Raw genomic sequence first — 22,972 nt, forward strand, 5'->3', positions numbered from 1 at the left:
GGGCACCGATTCAGAATGCATACAGCCTCCTGGAGAACCTTGCCCCAGGACCTAACATGTACTGTGACTGAATCCTTAAAACACCATTTAGTAATTTCATCAAGTCAGCTGCCTCAGTTTGGAGAGTGTGGCAAGGCTGGTGAACTCCACAGCACGGGCCCTTTATCAGCCCTCCTTGACTATGAAGTGTGCTGTCTAGTAAGAAGCAGTGCTGTGTGGAATATTCTAACAGGGCTGTTCTGTACGCTCATGGGTGGTCGTGTTGGCTGAAAGTGGGAGACCAAATTCCATTATAAGTGGGAAACAGCTTCAACTCACAAAGATCCACCAGAATTTAGGGGTTCAATGTCTCCAGTTCCATCAAGGGTTTTCCACATATTCCCAGCACAATTGGCAGGACCCCACTACTTTCCAACCAGTGGCCTCACTTTTACCAGAGTCACTTATGAGACCTGGAGTTTCAGTTCCTTTATAACCAGCCAATCATGGGATGAGATTCTGTGTTTGCTTTTCAGCCATTTAAGCTGTCCAGCTGCAAGATAAGATTCGCCTTCGGAACACACTCAGAAGCTTCTAGATATTTTATGAAGCACTTTACAAAGCTGAAGCTGGCTTAATTCACTCCTTTGTCCAGGAACAGACAGTAGGTACAGCCAACCAACATTACAGTTTCTAAATGCTAAAAATGTTCAAAGGTTCAATGTTAATAATGGTTGTCAGCTTGACAGTATGTAGGCTCAATTGGGGTTGTCTGTGAGGGGTTATTTAGGTTAGGATACGCAAGATAGGAAGAGCCACCCTAAATGTGAGTGACATCATAGCATGGACTGGGGATCCTAGACTGAATAGTCAGGAGTGGATAGGGTGACTGCTCAATCAGCACAAAAGGAGCTGAAAGACTGGAGCGACACATTAAGCATGGTGGGTGAAGAATTGCCTGGAGTTACTCATAAAGAATTAGAATTTTATTCGGGAGTCCATGATATTCATACAGGAAAGCACATCCACGTACAAGCAGAAATCACCTTAGAACTATAGATCACATCTTCAAAGAGGAAAGATACTTGATAACATTGTTCAGGCGCTCTATTTAAGGTCACCGGTGAGAGTAGTAGTGCACACTTCTATTCCTAGCACATGGGAGGCTGAGGCAGAAGGATAGCAGATGTGAGGTGAGCTCCGAGCACACAGGGAAACCTGTCTCGAGAACAGCAAAGGAAAGAAAACAGACATGATGGGAAAGAATGCTTCTGGGCATGCTCTGTCCTGTATTGTGGGTCTGGGCATGCTCTGTTCTGTATTGTAGGTCTGGGCATGCTCTGTTCTGAATTGTAGGTCTGGGCATGCTCTGTTCTGTATTGTAGGTCTGGGCATGCTCTGTCCTGTATTGTAGGATCCTTTCCGTGCAGTGTTTAAGAGAATGGGTGGACGAGATTCAGAGACCTGGAGGGAGTCGGGGAGTTGGGGGGGGGGGGATTCTTTGTAAATGTCTCCAAAGAGTTTTAGCGGAATCAGAAAGCGCAAGTCTGAAGATGCATCAATCCAAGTGTTTGTCTCTGATGGTGCCTGCCTCATTTGGTGACTCCCATCTCCTACACAACAGTGATTAGGAGTGTCTGGTGGAGATGCTAGCCATGTGCCACAGGTTATCTGCTATATATGTGATTAGATTCGAGAGCCAATTCCAGAAACTGCAAAAGTAACTCAGAAGCAAAGTTCTTAAAAGTTCTGTTACTTTAGAAACACTCCCAGCATCAAACTTTTTTTATCAGTCAGTATTCTCCAGAAGTATGGAAGTTTGTGTGCGTGCGTGCGTGCGTGCGTGCGTGTGTGTGTGTGTGTGTGTCTGTGTCTGTGTGTGTGTGTCTGTGTGTGTGTCTGTGTGTGTGTCTGTGTGTGTGTGTCTGTGTTTGTCTGTCTGTGTGTATGTGTGTGTGCATGTGTGTGAGTCTATGTGTATGTGTGTCTGTGTGACAGTGTGTATGTATGTGTGTCTGCCGATGGCCCATGTTTGTGATGGGTGTGAACCACAAGAAGTATGACAACTCACTCAAGATTGTCGGCAATGCTTCCTGTACCATCAATTGCTTGTTCCCCCTTACCAAGGTCATCCATGACAACTTTGCCATCATTGAAAGACTCATGGCCACAGTCCATGCTATCACTGCCACTCAGAAGACTGTGGATGGTCCCTCTGGAAAGCTGAGGCGTGATGACCATGGTGCAGCTCAGAGCATCATCCCTGCATCCACTGGGCAAGGTCATCCCAGAGCTGAATGGGAAGCTCACTGGCATGGCCATCTGTGTTCCTACCCACAGTGTATCCGTCATGGATCCAACGTGCTGCCTGGAGAAACCTGCTAAGTATGACAACATCAAGAAGGTGGTGAAGCAGGCATCTGAAAGCCCACTAAATGGCATCCTGGGCTACACTGAGGACCAGGTTGTCTCCTGCGACTTCAACAGCAACTCCCACTCTTCCACCTTTGATGCTGGGGCTGGCATTGCTCTCAACAGCAACTTTGTAAAGATCATTTCCTGGTATGACAATGAATATGGCTACAACAACAGGGTGGTGGATCTTATGGCCCTTCATGGCCTCCAAAGAGTAAGAAACCCTGGACCACCCACCCCACCCCAGCAAGGACACTGAGAACAAGAGAGAGGCTCTCGATTGCTGAGGAGTCCCCATCCCAACTCAGCCCCCAACACTGAGCTTCTCTCTCAGTTTCCATCCCAGACCCCCACAATAATAGGAGGGGTCTAGGGAGCTCTACACTCTTGAATACCATCAATAAAGTTTGCTGTACCCCCCAAAAAATAAAAATAAAAAACTAAAATAAAATACAAAGTTGTAGAACCCTGAACAAGGCTATGCCATAGTGAAGCCCACCTATGTCCCGGCCTGACTCTGCCACACTTGGTCCCGCTGTGGCTGAAACTATGATTGTTTGTAAAAACACTCTGGGCAGTTATGTACTTGATGATTTTTGTCACGGTATGACAGCAGAAGATTCGAGGAAAGAAACACAGAGTTACATGCTGAGTGAATTCTCCTTTCAGAATGATGGTCTGGCTAGCAAGCCCCATTCTATACTGCCCGGTACATAGGGAAGCACAGTAATCAGGAGCGCAGGACTAGGTACATGAGACAGGAGCCACAGCTCCATATTCTTCAGTGCCAAGCGGTCTCTACTGCATAAAAAGAAAACACAATAAGACCCCAAATCCAAGAACCACACTGGGAAAACATTAAGTAGCACGAAAGACTAGGAACTGCCAACATAGAGTGAGTGAAACCCCCTTAGATCCCAGGCTGAAGAGTAAGGGTTTATTTAAAGACATTAAATGTAGGAAGCCAAGCACAGGTTCATGAGCAGAGCTCTTAAGAAAGTAGAGAATGATGGTGAGGTTAGAGAGGGGGCGAATGTTGTCAGACCGTTTCCTTAGCAGAGTGCTGAGAGAGTTGCTTGTTCCGGGCGGATGGTATGGAAAACGGTGATTCACAGCTAAAAGAGGGAGAAGCTTCCAAAGAGTGAAAGGAGCAGTTAGAGAAAGTGAGGACTCATAAACCGTGGGGGTTGGGCATATTGATCTGCCCGGGCTGGTAGATGAAAACGTGTGGCCAGGTGCTGGCCCAGCTATGAAACGGTTCTTCAAAAGCAGTTGGGGGCTTTGCTGAGCTGGGACTGGAGGAGTCTTGTCCAGGGCTGCTCTCCCTTCCAAGCTGGCTCTTAAGAAATCCTTCACACTTTCTCATGCAGGTCAGGGGCCTCCAACATTCGAGTCCCTCTGAATCCAGACCATCCTCTCCTCCGATCTCTAGGGGGTGCACGTTCCTCCAGGATGCCTATGGTGACTTAGTCACAGCTCGTAGGGTGAGCAAGTGCCCCAGTGCTGTCACTACTACAGCCAATCTTAAAGGAAACAGAGAAGCAAGTCAGGAAACCACCGAAAACGTGGGCCGCTGCAGAGCAAAGGTCTAGCTCATGGTTTGGGCATCGTAAGGTCTCACCAACTGGTTGGCAAGGAAGGATTCTAGGAATGGGTACTTTGCATCACGAAGACATCTTTTCCGAAGAGATCCGGGTGATGGCATTGTACATCAAATAGGAACTTAGAGGCATTAGAAATTGATAGAGAGGTGTATGAATAATGAATCTGCGGTGGTGTGCAAAGCAGCCGTACACTAAAGCCCAGCCAGGTTAGAGAATGCGTTGCTGAAAGGGCACTACAGGCTATGCAACTTCAGTGTTCTCTCAGAGAACAAAGGCGAGTGACAACACATCCAACCTGGGCCAAGCGAGGCATGCTGAACTATCCTGCTGCTTTTCTGAGAAGGCACGGTGCGAGGGGTCTGCTCTTTATGCTTCGTCCTTAGGATGTGGATGTGGCCCTGAGCCTCCAAGCTTAGATTGCAGTTGACCCAAACCCCTTGGACCAACCCAGCTTCCCATGAGTAACAGATCCCTGAGGAGGCCAGCCAAGCTAGATTGGGTCAGCCACAGTGGATCTCTGCCATGGAGGATCCCCACAGAGGATCAAATGGAGTAGGGCGGTCAAGATTAAGGCAGCGCTCACACAAGTCCCCCCCCACCACCACCCTGACCTCATCTCCCCTACCAAGCTTGCTTTTGATATTGAAAGAAAAAGTTTGTAATCCAGACATCTCTGCATTCTTTTTTTCCCTCCGAAGGTTTCGTTATTCCCAAAGAGTTGGTAGTTTCCTGTGTTTTCTTTCTCGCCCTATGAATATCTCATGACTCGGTTATCAAAAATAATAAACAAAATAAAAAAACAAGCAAAAGTTTAAAAAAACGGTTATAAAATAGACTGCCTAAGGTACACACATGCACACATGCACGCACGCGCACAGCCAACACACTTGTGGCTTGTAAAGTTTTGTATGACATGTTGGTTCTGCAAGAGGAACAAAAGAGACCATTCCCTGACGAGGACAGAGCCCGATAACACTGGTGATGGGGCAAACATTTCTGCTGCTTCCCTACTTGGTGTCTTTGATGCAGTTCATGGTAATGAAGTCTGTGCACACAAATCAAGCCTTCCTAAGTAGAGCTACCTCGGGACTTTTCTGTGTAGCATAGCTGCGTGTGTGGCCGCGACCTGTTTCTGAGTGCGCGTGAGCATGTGTATTGGGGGGGAGGAATGTTAGCATCAGTGTGCTTTCAAAGCGGATCCCGAAGGATAAAACAAGACACGGCTCTAATTTAATGAGACACTAACATCTTCTGACCGCCTTATCTAACAGCGTTCTCAGGCTTGTTCCCTGGTATAAAGCGCTGGGGTAATGACTTTATTTAGTGCTTTGATTTCTTTCCCCCCTGGATTGCTGGTGGAAAGTCAAAGATGCTGATTTACAAACAGAGGTTTCTCTAGGACTATTTTTAGCACAATGCAGTGCCAGGTTTACAGGAGGCGGGGAAGAGAGCCACTTCTGAGCAGAGCGGCATTTCACGGCATAATAACCGAGTACTAATTTCTCTTTGTCATCGCTTTTTATGCAAATTGCCCCAGAGCATTTGCCCAATATGCATTCTATATTTTAACAAAGAAAGTGGAGTCTCGATGAGCAAGAATCCTATACCCAAGCAAAAATAAAATAAAAAAAGAAACCCATCAGCTATAAAATAGACTGCCTAAGGTATGCAGCACAGTCTACCGTAGGCGTTGTTCTCTCCTGCTATTCTCACTATTCGATCTGATTGACCAAGAGGAGTCCTTTAACCCACAGCAATGGTTTATGTGTTGAGCAAAAAAAATAAAGATGTGTGTACAAAATCTGCACATTTTTGCTTCTCAGTCTCATTTTCCTGCGAGACTTGACACCAGGTTAAAATGCGGACTGCTGGGGAATCAAAGGATGACAAAGTTGTTTGAAAGGCTTCCACTATCTGAGCCCAAGTGCAGAGTTTGAAACGTGCCCCAGAAAGCATGCCCAGATTCCAATCACCAGACACCATCGCTGGCCGCTATCAAATTGCCAGAGAGAAACGTGGCTCAAACTTGGGGATCTTCAGAGAGAGAACAAACTTCAAACCCAGCCTTCGAGGTTATCACGAAGATACATTTGCCAAGGTAAAAGGCTATGACATATTTTATTTAACAAGTCTGTTAGCTTGATCTATACCATCTAAATATTTAAACATAAGCTATGTGAGACTCCATTTGCACAACACCCTGGGCCTCATTGAAGTTAGGTCTACTCCTCGGAAGCACCCCCCTCCCACTCCTGACTCACAAGTGTCAATGGGACGTTTCTTCTGAAAATGACATGAAATCCAAAGGCATGTGTCTCTGCCTTTCAGTAAACCCACACTTTGAAAACAGAAGCACCAAGCCTGTGATAGGTTTTGCTCTGGTGCTGTTCACGAAAGCAGTAAAGACTCCTGGCCAGATGTGCAGCAGTAGACCAATGCCATGTAGAAATGACCTTTCCGGGGTGCTGTTTCCAAAGATAGATAAATCCTTGAATGACAATTAATGGGAGAAGCCAGTAGAGTTACAGCCTTAAAGTAGTTGTCCAGGCCCCTTCTTCAAGGTTGGATATGGAAGACATTATATCTACCTGCTCTTGTGAACGCATGACCCACTCCAGAACAAGCATTTACCTAGAGTGGTTAGATCAGTGTGGGCTGGGAGATCGGCACTTCTGGTCCCAGACTCCCTCCATTAGACAGTCTGATTAGGAGATGTAGTGGTGGCAGTCATGAGCTTCTGGGCCCAGGAAATGTACTGTGAAGGGCGTAATGAATTACTTATGCCGCGTAGTGTATGTATAAATCATATTAAAGCATGCTGAATAGTACATTATCATGCTTCTCTTTTGCATTACAAAAGTAACTAATGTAAGTTGCAGAGTGTACTTTTAATCCATTATTCATTTCTAAGAGTAGTCAGACCGTGAGTCAACTACCATAAAAAGCTACCAGTATAAGCAAAGATGTTCTCTCGATTCGGGAGGCTGAAATAGCATGGTTTTCAAATCGATTTCAAATTGTGAAGTATTTATCAAAACTTGTATTAAATCTTTGCACTCCTAGCCTAGTTCAGGAGCAGGAATTACGACAGGCCAGAACTTTTTCCCTGAAGGAGATTATTGTTTTCAAACTCAGAAATCCATGCAATGCTTTTTATCCTGTGAGAGTCTCTGTTTGCTCTATCTCATTCTTAATATTTACACTGGGTCAAATATCTATTTTTAGTGACCTTTCTCATTCAGGCTCAGCCCTGTGTATACTGATTTTCTACCATGTCTGCTCCAGTACGGTTGGTGCCTCTCCCAACAATGCCTGCCCAGTGCACGAGCAAGGACTTGGAGCAAGCTTCCTCAGCTACCTCACTGACAAAGACCTTTCGTTGGCTTGAAACGGGAGAACCAGAGCGGAAAGGCTGATAGAAACTGACCAGAAACCATGCAAAGTAAAAGCGACAAACCAAATACATGTTGTAGTCACTGTTGTAAAGGGTTGAACTCCTTAATGTTTCAAATTGGGAGAAGTCCAAAGACCTAACAGAAGCTGACCCAAGAGTGTGTGGGGAAGGTTGGTGAGGCAATGGGATCAGACCCCAAAGAGGAAAAGAATGTCACCTCACTCAGATGAGAGCAATTCAAATTAAGGATTAGTGAGGCCACCCACATATCAAACTGGCAAGCAAACAAACAAAACAAAATATGACAACAGAGTTACTGGCAGGGTTGTGAGAAATATCCCGTGAATATTCTAGCAGGGCTACTGGTGAGAACCTGTCTCTTTATCCCATGGATGGCAATAAGACACCCTCAATCCACATTAATGCTCTGACCTCTAACACCATTTCCGGGGAATGCTGTGCACACAAACTGGTTATGGTATGACTATGAAATGTCCATGCATGCCACACTGACAGTTTGTCCCTATGCAGTGGTCATCTCTGAGGTAGTAGAAACATTAAGGCAAATCTTGTCACTGGCCTCTTTCTTCTCGACCATGAGAAGAATCCCACAGCCGACGTTTAAGGTGCTGTGCCTTCCATGGGCCTCCAGAGACAAAGCCAGCCAACCCTTTCCTGAGACCTCTGAAACTCCGAGCCAGACCTTACTTCCTGGGAGTTGTTCTCTCCGGCAGTTGTCAGGGCGGTGATGAAAACTGACACAAAGCTTACCTCCAGCAGAGGAATACCACTGAGGTACCTTTAATAGGTATAAAGTTTAATGCCATGTGCCTACCTGACTAAGTCATGACTATTGGGCTGAATGTTATTCTGGATATGTGCAGAGGTCATCATGTAAATAGGTCAACGGTTAAAGGAATCAAGCTGGCCTCTGTAGTGGACCTAGGCTACATCCAGTCAGCTGAAGGTCTGAACAGAGCAAAAAGACAGACTCCCAAAAGGCAAAGAATTTCTCTTGCCTGGTGCACTAAACTAGGGCACTCAGTTTTTTTTCCTTGCCTTCTGATCTGACCTAAATCACCGGGCCTTCCTGGGTTCCAAGCATTCCGGCGTCTAAACCGGAGATGCACCTTGTACTCTCTGAGGTCTTCAGCTGAGCACATCTTAGAAGGCTCGACAGTCACCCAGCTCCTGTTGTCTTAAGGGTCTTCTTAGGCCGGTTCATCCCATTGACTTTGTGTCTGAAGAACCCTGACTAGCTCAACAGGGAGCTGATTAAATAAACACAATATGCACACACTGAATAGTATTTAGCTATGGGAAAGCAGATGGAGGAGATCTCGACCCACTGATGTGGAAAGATCCTCAGGACGTGTTAGGTACAGAGCAGGGCTAACCTTTGCATAAAGGGGAAAGAGGAAAATCTTATATACTTGTAATTGAATATGTCTGCATTAAGAAACATTTTCAATTTATTTATAGTTTTTGATATTCAAGTGTAATTACACCAGTTTCCCCTTTTTTGCTCCTCCTTCAAATTTTTCCCATGTACCCTCTCTCAGATTCATGACCCCATCTTTAAATTATATATATATACATATACATATATATACATATACATGTATATAAATTTAAATTATATACATACACACATATTCCTAAATATATAAATATAGCCTGCTCAGTCTGTATAATGCTACTTGTGTGTATATAGCTATAGGGCTGGCCACTTGCTATTGGAGAACCACTGGAGGCTCTTCCCTCAGGAAGACCATTTCTCCCACTCTGGGCTTCCTTAGTGGCCTGTGGTTCTTCATCCAGGCTGAAGTCCCTGAGCTTCCCCATGTAAGCATGTCTGTTGGTATTGTCCCTCTTCAGGGATTATTTGGGCAGTTAGTGAGATTTCATGGTTGTCATTCCTCTGACATTTCTAGGAGACTCAATCTCGAGGCCAAGCTCTTGTTTCTCTGGCTCTGACACCCCCTCTTCCGCCATGATTCCTGAGCCTTAGGCACAAAAGTTGTGTTGTAGATGTCACAAGTGGAGCTGAACACTACATAGTCACTCGCTCGCTGTCTTTCGATTACTTAATGGTTTTCTGTAGAGACCTCTGTCTGTTGCAAGGAGATAGTTATTTAAAGAAGGAAGAAGCCTGTAAGGCCACTGTGATAGAGTGCTTCCTTAGCAAGCCAGACTCTGGGCTCCGTCTCCAATGCCCCGCCCCCAAAAGACACCCGGAATTGTTTTCATCCCTTAGGCAACTGTAACCGTGTAACCACATCTTTCTAATCTGATAATAGTAATTTTACATTTCCTTCCAGAGAGAGCACCAAATGCTCCTTACTTCAAACCAGTTTTTCATTCATGAAACTAAAGAATCTATATTTCTCATTTTAAGGTAACAGTTCCTATGGGAACAAAGTATCAGTTTCTCTTAGCAACCGCTGCAGCAGTTACAACATTGATAAACTTGGTTTCAACATGAAACTACTTTCAGTAAGGGTTTATTGCTGCCATCATAGAAATAAAAACCAAAAGTCCTAAGCAGGATATAAAATTACATCACATAAATTATGAAAACTGGGTAATAATAACCTATGAATGGAAACAAAAAGACCTCACAGAAACAATTTAAAACAGTAGCTTACTTTCTTTGTGTCTATGTTTTCCAATTTCTTGTTTTGTGAGTAACTGACTGTGCAGAAAAAGAAAACACCAGACTGCAGTCAGGTGGAGGGGGGTGGGGCATACTGTGCATTGCAGGAAAGGCAGGTCCATGTGAGGGCCTTTGCATGACCAGTGAGTGCCAGCTTCAGACCTAGCTCTCTAAGGCCCAAACACTTATCTACTGGGACCAGCTCTTCCCACAATAAAGTGAAGTCTAAATTTATTTTAAATTATAACATTCCATAATCTTATATATTTAAGTTCCCCACTATCACACACAAAGTATTGATCCAATACCATACAAAAAGTCACTACATGAACTTTTTAAAATCAGGTGCTCAGAAGGCCTACACTTAAGCCTCAGGCAACATCACACACAGAAGAGCAGGTGAAGAGTCTGTAAGAGCATCCACTTCGAGACAGCCTCTTTAAAAGCAGAAGAGGACAAGAAGTGGATGGAATGGGTCCCCAGGTGGGGCAGTCTCTGGATGGCCCTTCCTTCAGTCGCTGCTTCACTCTTTGTCCCTGTATTTCCTTTACACAAGACCACCTAGGGACCCATCCCAAACACTAGGACACCAAACCCAGACACTACTGCTGATGCCAAGAAGTGCTTGCTAACAAGAGTCTGATACAGCTGTCTCCTGAGAGGCTCTGCCAGATTCTGACCAATATAGAGGCAGACGCTTGAAGCCAACCATTGGACTGATCACAGGGACCCCAATGGAGGAGTTAGGGGAAGGACTTAAGCAGCTGAAGGGGCCTCATCTGGCATCAGTGGGAGGGGAGGTCATTGATCCTGTGAAGACTCGATGCCTCAGTGTAGAGGAATGCTAGGGCGGTGAGGCAGGAGTGGGTGGGTGGTGGGGGAAGGGTAAGTGGGGAAGGGATCAGAGTTAGCAGAGGGGAAACTGAGAAAGGGAATGACATTTGAAATGCAAATAAATAAAATATCCAATTTAAAACAAACAAACAAACAAAAAACACATGTGAGGAAAAGTGTGATCTAGTCTTCACGATACAGATAAAGAAAGTTTCCTCTAAATAAATAAGCTACTACTTCATCCATAAGTCATGCATGAAAGAAAGTGGGTGGAGGGGGCAAGGAGAGAGGGTGGACATCGGAGGAACTGGCAGAAGGAGATGGGGAAAAATGTGATCAAGGTGCATTGTATGAAACCCTCAACTAATCAATGAAAATATGATATTATTGAAGCAAAAGGCGTGGCTCACAGCCTACTGTGCCCAGCAGTGTCTAAGCTGCTACCCACACGTCTGTAGTTTTCTCCACAGCTGAGAGCTCCTGAGATACCGCATTCTATGCTCAAGAGTTGGGGTCGCAGGAAGCATTTAGCACAAGATAAGGAGCCTTCACCAAGGTTACCCAGAGCCCGGCGGTAAAGTTGGAATCCGGACAGTTTTGGTCGTACAGTATTTACCTCGCTTATCTTACACGGTTCACCTCATTTGTGGTGCGGGTTCCATCTATGCTTTCCACATCCTTGAGACGTCGTCCTGCACCATCTGTTCCACCCTACGGGACTCGTCTTGGAAGTGTAACTGACTCCCCTCACGTGTGCACGCAGTCTGATTCTCAGAACGTTGAGTATTGCCCATCGTGCTAGAGGCGGGTCTCTCGTTCTCTGACAGAAGCGACCATGGCAGATCCTCCTCTGAAGATAGGAAAGCTAGCACTGAAACTGGAAGACAAAGAGCCATTCCTGAATTATTATTTCATATTCAAAAGTCAACACGCCTAGGCAGATGTGCTACCTCTCCCTCTCTCTCTCTCTCTCTCTCTCTCTCTCTCTCTCTCTCTCCCTCTCACACGCACGCACACACGCACACTTCTTTGGTGAAAACAAGCTCAGATCTACTGATAAGCAAATGGGAAACATACCATTGAGGCAATGCTTCTTAATGACAAACAGAATTTCACAATTCGGAACGGCAATGTCTTTTTAACATGGCCGCCATTAAAACCAGATCTTAATTATCAGGAGAAGATAGCCCAGTGACTGTAGGGTGCCGTGTTTCGGGTGGATTCACAGTGTGGTGGACTGTTCAACCAGGCCTTTGTATAAACACATCTCAGGGGCTAAGAGAACAGGTAAACAAGTCAGGATGCAGAAAGCCTGAAGTGGAGCTAATGGAGTTATGATTTAAAGAGGGTCTCACCTTTCAAAAGGTCACTTATATAAATAGACTTTGAAGTAATATTCCAGCCACATTCGGGACGGCATTGGCTCGACCACTGGTGCTCTCACTCTCGATCTGGCTGCTGAGTGCGTTCACTCAAGAGCACTCACTGGGCTGTGAACTTCTGACCTGTAACCTCTGTGTACCTTGTATTTGAGAGAGGGGGAAAGGCCTGCGTAATACTCACTCGATTTATAATCTAATGTGTTTACAGATTTTCGTAAACATTAAGCTGCTCTGTCTTTCGAGGACAAGCTGTAAAACAGAGGCAAAGGAAAGACCAAGGAACAGAACCTGCCTCAGAAATCTTAAGAATGAGACCCACCCATGAGGCAGGAATGAAGAAATAAACCAGGATACAATGAAACGCTTTGTTGATAAAACGCTATGACCATCTGGTGACACCATTTTTAGGGTAATGTCAGAACTGACTATTATAATAATTAGTCTCTTCCTAAAAGAAGACAGGTCGGATTCATGACAGGAAGCAATGTAGTGTTTCCCTAAGACTGGCTCTTTACTGCCAGGGGAGGTAGCGTTAAGTCATAAACGGCAGGATTTAAATACCGAACAGGCCAATTTTAGCTACACAGCACTGGGCATATTAACCTATCTGACCCTTAATTTGTTCATGTGTACAAGAGAGATAATGAGACCTGCCCTGTGGAGTTGTTATGAAAATTAAGCAAACAACACACTTGACGTTCCAGGCTACTGCCCAGAGCAATGGTAGCAGCAGCAATTACTATTATTCCAAAACATGAGAATTGTGTGTGTGCGCACGTGTACGTGTGTGTGTGTGTGTGTGTGTATGTAGTATGCATGTGTATACAGGTGTGTGTACATATGTGTGTACGTGTGTATGTATGTGTGCGTGTACGTGTGTGTACGTGTGTGCATGTGTATGTGTATGTGTGTATGTGTGTGTGCATGTGTATGTATGTGTGTGTGCATATGTGTGTACGTGTGTGTATGTGTGTGTATATGTGTGTGTACATGTGTGTGTGTGTGTGTGCGCATGTGTTTTCATTTGGAATCACTTAGGGGCAGTAAGCAATGTCTATATGTGAGAGACCACGAGGGCCATACCTTCGGGTTTTCAGTAGACTGGGAAGCATGAGGTGAAAAACTCCTGCGTGGTGCCGTGCGTCCATGTGTAAATGCTAAGTAGTTACTACAACACCTCCACTAAGCCCGACATACTGGGCTTTCCATTTCCTTCCTACAGTTGCCTGAGTAAGATTTATCACCCTTGACCTGGGCACTAGAGCAGGCAAACAGCGGCCCACTGGGCAGATTGCGCTCGCTTGAAAGTGTTTCTGAGCGAGCACTAGCTTTAGTTTCCCACCCAAATCAAAATGCAGTGATCAAGTCGTATTCGGACAGGGTGTGGGTCTAGATTTCGGTTTCAGGATGTCTAAGTACTGAGGTTTACCCCACTACACATCTTGGCTCACATCAGTTAGATCTGCATCTACGGAAAGCTTTGTTAACATAGACAGAAACACATTCATACAAAGCCCCTTTTAAAATAACCTGGAGCTCAGCTGAAGCTCAGAGAGAGTGGAGACGCCACAGCCGTCTCTGTGCACCCGGCTGCTGTCGTAGCCGAGACTGTTGAACTGGAACCAAATTCACCCATGGCCAACCTTGTCATGGCAAGTCTGGTAAATGAAACTGGTCTTGTTTTTAATTTCATTTCCTGTTTTATTGAAGGAAAAAAAATCTGTTATTTGCTTTTCTAAATGACACCACGATGTGAAGTTCGCTGCCGACTGTGCCTGTTTGCACAGGATAAGGCAAGATGTTTTATTAAAAGTGGTGTGGCACAGGTAGCCTGACCATTAGAACAACTGCCCGAGGAGGAGGGCTCTCAGGAGGAACCACCCAGAACTCATTTACCCAGTGCTGAAGAAAGCCTGTAGATGCTTACTGACCAGTTTGCTTCAGGGCTGAAGAGGGTAGGAGGAGTTTCATCTCCATTTGAAAGAGGAAATCCTTGGGAAGCTGCAGGAGTCTGTGATTCCAGCAAATATTCCTGCTAGCATTTTCCTGTTTCTCACCTTGACTCTAGTGTTGATGCCCATTCACATCCCCAGAAGGCTTTGTGCCTCAGTTTCACCATCACGACACAGGAGTGACACAGGCATTCTCTGTTTCCCACAGCTGATGTATCCTCGAGGCTCCTGTGAACCGAATGTTGGGAAATAAAATTGCAAACTTCACAATTGCATCTATTAGAAAAGAATTTTCAGAAAGTTCCAGATGAGTCTTTTCGTCAAAGGAAGAATTCTGTATATAGTGACTTTAAAAAAAATAAATGTTTAGGGCTCAGTGTTGAGTTCATACTGTTCTTACAGAAAACCAAGAGTTCAGTCAGTCCACAAACCCCAGTTTGGGTGACTCACAATTATCTGTAACTCGACCATTAGGGAACACCATCTTCAGGCCTCCAAGAAGGGTACCTGCTTGCATGTGTGTGCAAACACACACACACACACACACAGAGAGAGAGAGAGAGAGAGAGAGAGAGAGAGAGAGAGAGAGAGAGAGAGAGAGGATTAAAACTATGTCTTAAAAAAAATAAATTTAGTTTTTAGTATTACTATGACGGTGAATTTCGTCAGACTGAAAAGTTTTAAAATCATCTAGAAGTCACACCTCTAAGTGTGGCTGTGAGAGAGTTTCCAGAAGGGTTTAACCAAAGGTGGAAGAACCACCCCGAGCACGGGTAGCATCGTACTGCTGGACTGAATAAGAAGTAGAAAGTTGGCTGCGCCCCAACATTCATCTCTCTCTGCCTCCTGACGTCAGATGTGAGCATCTGAGGCCCCGTTTGGATGCCACGAAGTACTGTCTCACTCAGATCGTGAGTCAACCCTCCCATCCTTAAGTCACCCGTCACAGCACTGAGGAAAGTAACCGATGAGAGTCTATCCTTTTAAATTGGGACACATTTTAAAAGGAAGTATATTGAGTCAGGGTCCACCCCTAAGTGTTAGCATGATGAGAGCGCCGTTCTCCCTTCCCCATATTCCCTGGCAGGACAAAATCTCAGTGTAAGTTGGGTCCACGGAAGTCTCGCGAGACTTGCTCCTTGGTCCCTTGTTCAGTGTCTTGCTTCTGTGTAGGAGAGGGAGAGTGGGCAAGCATGCCTGAGTTGTTGCAGGATGGTTCTTGAGCCATCACAATCACCGTAGGTTGTTTGGGGTTGGGGACGGGCGGGAGAATGAAGAGCAGAAGACTAAACTGGAGAAACAGGAGGCCAGAGAGGAAGAAGAGGTCGCGCAGGAAGGAAGTTCAGCAGAGGTGATGCAGAACTCCGCATGGCCACGGGGCTAAAAGTGTGATGGACCACGTGGTGACTGAAACGGGACGGCGACAAACAGCCGAGGCTTGAGACAGAGGCAAAGCAGGAGTCTTTGAGGCCTTACTAACAGGAAGACGATGCCGGGGTCTCAGTTTCATCCGGGCGTGAGCCATCAAGAGGGTTTTTAAAGAAACATAAATACTTACAGAAAACCTTCCTCTTGCCCTTGCCATGTGAGGACAGTTCTGGGTGGCAGGAGTGGAGGCACAGACTGTGTGTGACGTTCGGGGAGACAATGCACAGTCTGCAGTAAGGTAAAGACCAAGAAATGGTGGTAGTGGCCAGCATCAAGCTAACATCCGAGGTGAAAGATGAAACGCAGGGGAAAGGTGCAGGAGAGAGTCGGGGTTCACTTTTAAGCTTTAGCGTGACTAGGGAGCACCCTTCTCTCCTCCAGTATTTGACAGAATCCCCTGTTGCAATGTTTTCACAGTAGCTTTGTTCTCAACACTCTCTCTCCAGCTCTGTCTGCTCCACCACTGGGTTCTTGATCCTCCCACATTTTAAAGCCCAGTAATGGGCTGAACCCAGTCTTCCTCCTTCTTGGTCAGTTCTGAAGTTGAAGGGTTGGGATTTTAAAAGCTCCTCTCCCTTTTTGTTGAGCCCCATCATCAAATCCCAAGTCCTGAAGGATGGCACTGCCCAGAGAGTCCTCAGCTCTCCTTCTCAGCTCTGACCACATTCATCAGTAAGCCCTGGCCAGACAGTGCTGGCTTCTCCTATCTTGTTTCCTGCTCTCTCCATTCATCCTGTGCCTACTTCCGGATTCATTCTCCTGAAGTGAGAAATCCCGGCATTTCATACCAACGTTCAAAAGCTACTGATGCTTTCCCCATTAGTGAAGACATTGAAGACGAACATGATGTCTAGTATTCAAGGTTGTCTATCTGTAAACACTGGCCTGCCTGAGGAGTTACTGTCGACAGAAGACGCAAGATGCCTTATTCACGGGGGAGAGGCAGCAGCAGGAAGGGAAGGGATACTGGCTGGATGTGAGCACACTGAATTCAGGAATGTAGAGCTGTCCCTAGACTACACGAAGATCTCCTGAATGCCTCCTCAGATGTGGCGTCCTGTCAGATTTAGATCTGGGATACAGATAGGAGGTGAACATGGGATGTCTTCCTGCTTTAGCCTCCCCCTCTTCCTTTAAGACGGGTCTGTGCCAGTCCTGAACTCCCCTTTCCCAGTGAAGAGTCTATGTCATGGCATATAATCCAGTGCAGAGACCTGCCAGAGGTTTCAGCTATGAGGCCTGGGGAAGAAAGTGGCATCTCCCCAGAGGATCTGGAGATGCCTGGCCCATAAGTGCCTGAAGCCATCTTGTTCAAGCACACCAAACACCTCCCTGGGAACAAAAGCAACACAGAAAAACAGAACAACATCAACACAGCTCTGGGCATTGCTGTTCATAGCCCATGGGAAGGTGGCTCACTGTCCTTGTCACTGTGGGCACCTGCTGCCATGTGTTCTAGAAGCAGTCCGGGTCCCGTGCCATCCAGTCTAGCCCCCATGCCTCTCCTCAAACCAGGGAGGACCTGCTGTGACTTGCTTATACCCGCTCCTCAGAGAGGGTCATGGAATCTTGGCTCCTGTCTGTGCCCTAAGCTTTGGAAAGAACCATGACAATGTCACTCTCTGCCCTTATAGTCATCACATTGCCACTCAGTTTCCCAGTAGGTTACTTCTGCCCAGTGTACAACTATCTGTAGAAAGAGGTGTGTGTGTGTGTGTGTGTGTGTGTGTGTGTGTTTGTGTGTGTGTCTGTTCTAATTTGTATGTATGTGTTGCTGTGGGTGTGGTGGATGTGGTTTGTATGTGGTGTGATATGCATGTGACATGTGGTGTGTTGTGTGTGTGGGTGTATGGGGTGATGTGTGTGTGGGTGTGTGAGGTGGGGTTGGTGTGTGTATATGTGAGTTGTGTAGTGGGAGGTGTGGTGAATGTATATGTGGTATGTGTGTGTATGGTGTTGGGAGTTGTGTGGTGTGAGTGTGGGGTGTGCTTGTGTTTGTGTGGTATGTATGGTGTGTGTCTGTGTGCATTGGTGTGTATGTGTTGTGTGTTTGGTATATGTTTGGCATGATGTGCAGGTAGTGTATAATGTGATATGGGAGGTGTGGTGTGTATGGGGGTACAGTATGTGGATGAGAGTGTGGGGGGTGTTGTGCATGTATGTGGTGTGTGTGTGTGTGTGTGTGTGTGTGTGTGTGTGTGTGTGTGTGTAGTCAGAGATCAGATCAGGAGTTATTTCTTAGGAAGTGTTGACTTTCTTTTCTGCACGTGGAATCTCTCACTGGGACTGGAGGATCCGTATTACAGTAGGCCAGCTGGCCAGGAAACTTTAGATATGCTCCTGTCGCCGGCTCCCGAGTACTGAGATTATAAGCATATGCAGTCACACCAGTATAGGGGTACTGAGGACCAAACCCAGATCCCCAAACTGTGAGGCAAGTATTTTACTGACTGAACTATCTTCCCAACCTCCATGTAACATTTTGAAACCTCATCAAAACAAAATGTGACAACATTGTACCACAGAGATGGATACAAAGGATATAAAGTGACACCTCAATTATTCAGATCAAAAGCAGGGACCTTGGACCTTCATGGGCAGCACTTGGAGAGGTTTGAATTAGTCAGGGTTGGATTATCTGATACTCCTACGATTGAATAACGAAGAGTATCTATTCATCACAAGAGCTGTGAACTGCTTTGAGCTGCTCATGGTTTTGAATAAACTAATAATAGATTGACTGATTTGTGTTATATATACATCTGGCCAGCTTCTCGCAGAGCCTTCCTTGAGAGAACACAGGATGCCTTTGGATACATTGTTTCTCTCAAGCCATTATTGTTACTGTTTTAGAACACTAAATGTGACACTGTGGCCTGCTGGCATTAATGTACATTTCAAAAGCGCCCAGCTTTTCCCTTGGAAGTAATTTCAGCATTGATAGGGTTACAACTGAGTCATTTCTGATAAGCAATTAGCACATATCAAATCAAGCCACATTATCCAAAGCTTTGTGCTGCCACTGCAGATATAGCAGGGGTTCGCCATTAAAAACGTCAGCAAAAACTTCCTTTATTGTCACAGAAGCAGTGGGCAATATTCAAATGGAGACAACTGAACCATTTAAACAAATATATTTTTAATCACAAAATGTCACTCCTTTCCAGACCTGTGTTTCCTATTCATATGCTAGAGAAATACAATGTTAATAAGCTCAATAAGCTCGGGTAGTGTTCTGAGAGCAGTCCAAAGAAAGACAGCAGTGGAGAATGCCTAGGTGCTGAAGCTGTGAATCACCGAAGTGATGAAGTCTGACCATGCCTAAGTGTGCCACCAAACCGTCCAAGCCACAAAGACACACACAGAGGTGACAATGCAAATGGCTCTCTACCTTCCATACTCTGAGATGACAGAAAAAAGCTGAAAAATTGCCTTGGTGGGTATGTTGGGGGATTTCAAGTTGGTACCACCTCCAATTTAGTGACAGTTGACAACACTCTAACCCACCAGAGGTAGCCAGTCCCTGCCTAGCCAGCTATGCTGTGCAACTGGCCATCAGAATTATTCTTTTGCAAAACAAACAAGGCCAATATAGTGAATTAGGTATAGCCAATAAGCAACAGAAACTGATGCTGAAAAGACATATGGAGCTCAGCCCTTAAAAAGAACCATGGTCACCACTGGAGTTTTTGGGAAACAAAAACTGCAGGAGTCTCTTGGTTCGTGCCAAGAAGATGCTTCAGATTAGTTTACAAGTGAGGTGGAACCCATGGGATTGTCATACTCCCAGAGCACTCTAGTTTCCCTGGGGTTCCAGGGAACAGACACACCCATCATACACACACACACACACACACACACACACACACACACAGAGAGAGAGAGAGAGAGAGAGAGAGAGAGAGAGAGAGAGAGAGACAAAGACAGAGAGGGAGAGGGAAAAGGAGAGAGAGGGAGCCTGAGGGGAAACAGCCACAAGCAGAGAAGATAGCCAAGAAAGAGGCTTGGAAGAAAGCACATGAACTTGGAGGTTGGGAGAGAAAGGTGGGTTGGGATAGCGTGAATTGCACCTGGAAGCCATGAGCTTTCTTTTCTAGTTACCTCTCCCGGGGAGGAGGGGGACACAAGCAAAGAGCACTTCTCTTGGCAATAGCTATCTCCTTTGGAGTCATATATATTGGGGTTAACCAGATGGCCTGAGGTGCATCAGAGGTTGGGGCTGTTAAGATTCACAAAGGGGTAGCCTTTGCAAATGTCACTAAGGACTGGCGTGGCAGCCAGAACCACAGACATGGAAGACAGATCCCCCATACGCCCTGTGGTGGTGCAGAGGTTAAGTGTACCAGGCGGAGGCTGCTAATCTACTGACTTGGGGACAAATCACACATGGAGACTTAGCCAGGAGAGACAGCTAGTCGTGCAAGAGACATCAGAACTTCCTGAATAGATAGACGAGCTTGCCTCTGTGGGAAGAGTGGAGCAGAGACACCCAGAGACAAGCAAAGGTCACACTGTCCCCGAGAGACAGATCGGGATTACCGACGGCTTTCAAATCCATTTCCGATGACAGAGCCCGTTTCTTTGCAGCAATCACAGTAATCACACCACCCGTTTCTAGCAATGTCTTGAGCATGTGTCTCCTTGCAGCAGAAACTCCGTCTAATTAAACATCAGCAGGCTAACAAGCCGGTGGAGTTTCGTTTTGCGTCCCCTCTTCCCGTCCTGTCTTGAGCCTGTCCTAGTAACTGAAAGGCATTCACTACTCTGGGAATGGTGTGTGCTAGACTGCTCACCTCTGGTCTTCATCAAGCTTATGAATGGGTCACGGAGTAAGAAACGTCGATTTAATTAAGCATCTATAATGCTCTGGAGGCTTTGCCGGTTGCTGTTACACTTGTCGACTCATTGGCTCACTTATGAATGACTTCCTGTTATGGAGTTTTAATGGCAATTTTATCAATGAAGAAACTGAAGCTCATAGAAGTGAAGTGACATTCATTGGAAACTGTAGACAGAGACCTGAACATGGGATTTTAATGAGGCCATGGCTGCTGTGAGCTATACCCAGCCAACAGCCACCTCCAACTCAAGAGAGAAGGAATCCGAGTTAGTCATCTTGGACTTACACTTGACTGAGGTAAACTGTAAACAGCAACACACAGACGATGCTCCTGGAACTGGAAGAAATATGAGGTTTAAAAGAAGGGTTGGAGCCATACCTAAGTGAGTACCAACCCAGCATTCCAGAGGCCCAGGTCTGAGCTTGACTGCCATAGCTTCCTCCACCCCACCATGCCACACATTCAAAGGCAAAAAGAGACCACACAGAGAGCAAAGGGAGCCATAGGTGGAGAAGCAGTGCTGTTCCTCAAGGACAGCCAAGGCAAGGGCTGAGAACCCGCAGAGAACAAAAGTTGCCTCCTGTCTATCCTGACCTGATGCTCTTGACTGAGGGAGCTACTCTGGTCCCAATCTACCTACATACTGTATACCATGATTTAAAAAAAAATACAGGAGGAAATACGGAGACAAAGTGGAGCAGAAACTGAAGGAAAGGCCACTCAGAGACTGCCCCACTTGGGGATCCAGCCCATATTCAGTCACCAAACCCAGTCAATGTTGTTGATACCAAGAAGTGCTTGCTGACAGGAGCCTGATATAGCTGTCTCCTGATAGACTTTGCCAGAGCCTTACTGATACAGATGAGGATGCTTGCAGCCAACCATCAGACTGAGCACGGAGACCTCAATGGAGGAGTTAGAGAAAGGACTGAAGGAGCTGAAGGGGTTTGCAACTCCATAGGAAGAACAACAATGTCAACCAACCAGATCCCCACACCCCAGAGCTCTCAGGGGCTAAACCACCAATCAAAGAGCATACATGGAGGGATCCATGGCTCCAGCTGCATATGTGGCAGAGGATGATGGCCTCGTTGGACATCAATGGGACGAGAGGCCCTTGGTCTTGTGAAGGCTCATTTCCCTAGTATAGAGGAATGCCAGGGTGGGGAGGTGGGAGTGGGTAGGTGGATAGGGGAGCACCCTCATAGAGGCAGGGGGTAGGGGGATGGGATAAGGGGTTTCTGGAGAGGAAACTGGGAAGGGGGATAATATTTGAAATGTAGATAAAGAAAATATCCAATAAAAATGGAAAAACAAAACAAAATAAATGACCCAATCCAAATCAGAAAGAAACGAGGCACCAAATCTGACAGTCAACTCTAGAATGAGGCTGGGCATAATATCAGCATACAATCAAAGTTTCTGTTTTTCATTTTAGGAAATTTCCCATTGCACAATTTACTACCTTCCCCACAGCCACCAGTGCCATCTGCATCCATTTGGTATGCAGACCAGTCCCAGGCATTTTCAGAGGATGCCTTTACTGCTCTGGACAGCATTGCCCATGGGTTAGGAGCACGGGATCCGGAGCCAAACGGTGCGAGTTCAAATCCTGCTTCTGATATTTGATGGGGCACCTTTAGGGAACTGTTTCGCTCCAACTTCCCCGCTCCTCCAGCTGATTAGAGTGACTATGCCTCCCTGATGGCCTCTGCCAGGGTTTGAAAGAGTCTTTCAAAGTCCACTGCTATTAGGGTTTTGGGAGGTAAGTCCTAGAGGAAGGAAGTGATTTGTGATTAAGGAAACTAAGGTGGGGGTGGCTTTGTTATCACGGAAATGGATTTGGCCCTCCCTTGCTCTTGCCCCCCCCAACATTTTTTTCTTTCTTTTTCTTTATTTGCCTTCCCACATTCCACCAAGGGGGTGACGTAGCACTAAGACTCTTCAGGCCCCAGCTGGATCTTGGTCTTTCCAGCCTCTAGAACAGGGAGGTGACCGCCCGGGGTGTTTTGTAAGAGCAGCATGGAGTGGGGGAAGATTTCCCAGGAGCTTCTCATGCTGTATGAGACTCAGACCCGAGGCCCACAACAACCCAGTAAATGGGAGGGGGTCAGCCCCAGCAAAGGGAAACACTGCACATAAAGCACGCAGAACAAGCCCAGCCATTGGCTGGTACCTGCTCCCGAGGATGCCGTGCGAATGCTTTCAGCTTCTCCCTGTAGGACCTGGATGTCGAGCTCAGGTTGGCGGGATTTTATGACCACTGTCCTTACCCACCAAGCCACCTCATTGACCCTAATATTCATGGATTTTTTTTCTTTTGAAGACTTAATCATGGCTGGATCCAGGCTGCTTTATAGACTTTATATAACCTCTATTAAAATCCCAAAGGCATTATTTTTGTGAGAAATGGAGGGGGAAAAAATCCACGCTAAAATTCATACGGTATTTCAAGGCACATCGCACGCGTGTAGCCAATAAAATCTT

General features: G+C 46.1%; 1 long non-coding RNA gene across 9 annotated transcripts in view; it reads right to left on the minus strand.

Annotated features, from left to right (window-relative positions):
* Nucleotides 1–3,317: 3,317 nt before the first annotated feature.
* The window catches only part of LOC120102849 (uncharacterized), a 30,554-nt gene continuing 10,899 nt past the window's right edge, over nucleotides 3,318–22,972 (minus strand). For 3 of the 9 annotated variants that reach the window (XR_015620753.1, XR_015620751.1, XR_015620752.1), the window contains exons 2-7: nucleotides 14,667–14,723; nucleotides 14,196–14,444; nucleotides 12,238–13,960; nucleotides 11,960–12,157; nucleotides 11,499–11,759; nucleotides 3,318–3,917 (exon numbers count right to left, since the gene is read on the minus strand). This is a non-coding gene — a long non-coding RNA (uncharacterized LOC120102849). Of the gene's footprint in view, nucleotides 3,918–9,881; nucleotides 11,760–11,959; nucleotides 12,158–12,237; nucleotides 13,961–14,195; nucleotides 14,445–14,666; nucleotides 14,724–22,972 lie in introns of those variants that run through there. The other 6 variants (XR_015620756.1, XR_015620755.1, XR_015620757.1 and 3 more) reach the window with 4 other exon arrangements.

This window comes from Rattus norvegicus, chromosome 5, assembly GCF_021556685.1.
Source record: "Rattus norvegicus strain SHRSP/BbbUtx chromosome 5, alternate assembly SHRSP_T2T, whole genome shotgun sequence".
NCBI lineage: Eukaryota > Metazoa > Chordata > Mammalia > Rodentia > Muridae > Rattus > Rattus norvegicus.